The following is a 3,661-nucleotide window of genomic DNA, read 5'->3' as shown; positions in this document are numbered from 1 at the left end:
CCATGAAATACAAGTTACAAATTAAAATGAAATTTGTCTTATTTAATATACAAATATAATACATACGTATGTGTATATAATAATTTATTTAAATATGAATAGTTAAATTAATAACGTTAGTGCGCATCTCTTTGTTTATTTAGATTAAGCTGTAATTTAGAAAATTGTAAACCTAAAATTTCGTACTATCGTCCATCCGTTAGTCTGTCCTTCTATAAAACGATTATTGATGCTAATGTGTGAAATTCTGTTTAATCCGTGCAAGATGTGTAATTACCAGAGCCCCTTCGGCCGCCAATTTAAAGTCTCTTAATCTTTAAAATTGGCGTTTCCACTTCCCGGGACGAGGACCCAGGGGTTGGATTTGTGGGAAGCGAGTGTTCGGGTTGTTTCATTGTGTGGAATTACACAGAACGAGGCGCTTGGCGTGTAAGTGCGTGAGTGCGAGAATTCGAGTAAAGGTTAAACGGTGTATATCTTCGTGTACAGTGATGTTATGTCCGTGCGTGTGTGTGTGTGTGTGTGTGTGTAATCGAAGAACATCTTCGGCATGTCTATAAACAAAGAAACAGTAAATTACAATACGAAAATAAGATGTGTTAAAAAATGAAACGAAAGAGTTCTTACGATCGGAGATTTCGGAAAATATTCACGTGTCCACTTGGTCCTCTTGGTGGTAAAGTTGGGGAGGGAGATTCTTCTCCCTCCCAAATGTTCCTAGAAAACACAAAGGCAGTGAGAAAACGAGAAGGTTCATTCATTTATTACCTAAGGTTAATATTATTACCTTTATCAGACAGTCTTTCTTCCCGAACAGTGTTATGAGAAGAGCGACAAACCCGACCTGGCCTAGCCTAGCCTAATCTAACCTACCCTAACCGGAAGCTCAATCCTCATAACAGCTGTTTGGGAAGAAAGGTCGGCCGAATGTCGAATCCGGTGAGTAGAAGTGTCAGGTCCGGGTGGTCACAATCGGGAGTCATATCCGTTGTTGTCGGACTTGTCTCCCGAGTGTCACGTTCGGGAGACAAGTCCGTGGGTCACGACCGAGTAAGAAAAGTCACGTCCGGGAAAAGGTGTCGAGTCCGGGTGAAAAGTGTCGAATCCGGTAAGAAAGTCGCATCCGGGTGAAGAAGAGGAAATCGAAGAAGATCACCGCCTAGGCCAAGGGAACCGCAGCCGTCCGCAGCAACGAAACCACGGACAGCACGGTCCCTCAACTTCGGCGGCTCTCTCCTCCGATTCCTCCCCGTTCTGGCTTCGGCAAGGCGGTGGCGTCGCCGTCGCGGACGAACGGGCAGAACGCGACAAACCAGAAAATGTCAACTCGGACGAGCTGTCATTCTCTACATCCACCACAGCAAGGTCTGTGGCCGGATGACCCCCGAAGACCTTCGCCAAGTGCACTGGACCCAGGGTGTAGCGTCGCATCATCCCGACTCCGGGAGGATGCCACGCCACGCGCACTTGGGGAAGGCCTTCTTCACCCGTTGCCTCTCGCTCGTCGAGCCCCCGCTCCTCCAACGGCACGGAACGACAGACTCGTTCCGCGTCGTCCGAGGAACCCCCTCCCTCCGGTGCCACCGTCTGCCTCCGCCGGAACCTCCTCCAAAGCCGCACCAACGACGCCATTCTGTAAAAAAAAAAAAAAAATTGCAATTAGTCCGGTGAAAACAAAAGCTTAAATTAATGCTTAAATTCTTCCGAGAAGAACAAAATGCCTTTTCAAATCTAAAAGATTCGAATCCGAAGCGCAAACGGCCGACCATCGAACGATGTGCCGAGATGTCTTCTGGAACCGATCCTTCAAGTAATATTAAATAAATTCTTATGTCTAAAGTCAATATGGACTAAGACTTACCTGAAAAATCTTTAATCTTCTCTGTAAAAGTCTTTAAACCGCAAAAAACAGCACGCAATCGAAGAGCACAACAAAAGCACGTCCGACCACAACAAGAAACACAATCGAACTGCGAATCGTCATGCGTGACGAATTTCGAACAAACGTTAAAAGACGCGTCAACAATGTTCGAATTACGTAGAAATTCGAATTAAAATATCAATTTTATTTTTTTTTAAATTAATTTATAATTTTTTTTTAAATTTTGCTTCAATCATTTTATTGTGTTTGGAATTTGATAAATAAATTATCTTCTGCATTTACATGGTGCAGAATGGCCACCGTGGAGAGGTAAAAGACGATCATTTGAAATTTTAGTCTCGAAGCTTGACAATCTCCGAAAATTGCCCGAAATACGTTTGAATACGCTGATAAATATCTTTATCGTCCGTTTTCGGCCGAAAAAGATATTAATCGCATGAAATCAATCAAATTCTTAGGATTTCCATTTATTTCGCCCAATATTATTTCGCCTTACGGAAAGATTCATCGGTCGCCGTCGGGGTTGCGAGTTTCGCGTATTAATGCAACGTCAAACTAAATATAGTTAATATTAAAAATACCGAAAAACCTTATCTCTACATATAGAAACTTATATATGTAAAACTACTTAAATAAGTTCTCAGTGATTTGGCACGAGTGTACAATTATTATTATTTTTTTCTTTTAAATCAAATTCAACATATAGGTTTATAAATGTAAAGCTTAATTATTCGAATATTCGACTTGAAACAGAAGAATACATTTCTATTTACACTAAAACAAAATCCAAAATTTTTTTACTACTGTATTCAATAGCCCCGTCCCTCGCCACCCGAAAAACTCCTGGAAATCTTTCGACGCGTCCGGACTAGATACCGGGTTCCGCACAGCGTAGACTGCCACCTCGACCGCTCGGTCATCCGACCGTCGAACTGTTCGGCATTTGTCCGTGAGACAAATGTCCGCATCAACCGTTCCGTGGGACCTGGTTTGGATTAGAGTACCAAGATATGAGAGTAGCGACATACCAGTCATCGTCGCCATGTTCTGTCGACTGTCATCACGTGGTCTATGGGTTTACGTCGAAAAATGGCGATTGTTTTAGTTTAATAAAACATTTTATTCGTCAAAATACAAATATTTGATTTATATTCATTTTAAAATCATCCAAATTGTGTGGACTGACGAATCTTCGCACGTCCACGCGTTTATCCGATCCCTCCCTAAATGTGCAAAGACAATAACTATTTAATTCTACTCTCAATGCTTTTAAATTTATTCACCACAGGGGATGAGCCTTTTATGAATTGTAGCTTAATACTCGACTAGTCTAAATCTTCTTCTGTTCTTTTAAAACAACGTGTATTAAAATTTAAAAAGTTATAGTTTATATTTATTAAACAAAATTCGGATTAAAATTTTAGTAAATTTCGCCATATTTCGTACCGGAGTTAGACACGAATCTGTAATATAAAAGAGGCCCGATTACTCGTTTAAATAACTGTGTCTTATAAAACCCCGTATTACGGGAAGACACAAAAATCGTAAAGTCTGCTTCGGATATAAACCAGAGTCGGAATCTTTACGTTTCATTTAATTAGGCCTAACTATATATTGTAGATGGGAGCTTTTCTATAAAGCCTTTAATCTCTAAAACAAATTTCTTATTCGAATAAATAATAATAAAATGTAAAACGTCTCGTACCCAGGGGGATGGGGCAGGGGTCGATACTCTCCACCATCAAAAAACATCTTCGAATCGCTTTCCAAATCGCACTT

General features: G+C 40.9%; 1 long non-coding RNA gene across 1 annotated transcript; it reads right to left on the bottom strand.

Annotated features, from left to right (window-relative positions):
• Positions 1–375: 375 nt before the first annotated feature.
• On the bottom strand, positions 376–2,000 carry LOC136970078 (uncharacterized). Its single transcript, XR_010879939.1, has 3 exons — positions 1,862–2,000; positions 628–1,633; positions 376–554 (listed from the first exon to the last, which is right to left on the bottom strand). It is a non-coding gene; the product is annotated as an uncharacterized lncRNA (long non-coding RNA).
• Between the last annotated feature and the right edge of the window lie 1,661 nt (positions 2,001–3,661).

Source organism: Centruroides vittatus, unplaced genomic scaffold (assembly GCF_030686945.1).
Source record: "Centruroides vittatus isolate TY-2023 unplaced genomic scaffold, ASM3068694v2 contig_1891, whole genome shotgun sequence".
In the NCBI taxonomy this organism is placed as follows: domain Eukaryota; kingdom Metazoa; phylum Arthropoda; class Arachnida; order Scorpiones; family Buthidae; genus Centruroides; species Centruroides vittatus.
This window is presented reverse-complemented; position numbering and strand designations above follow the sequence as displayed.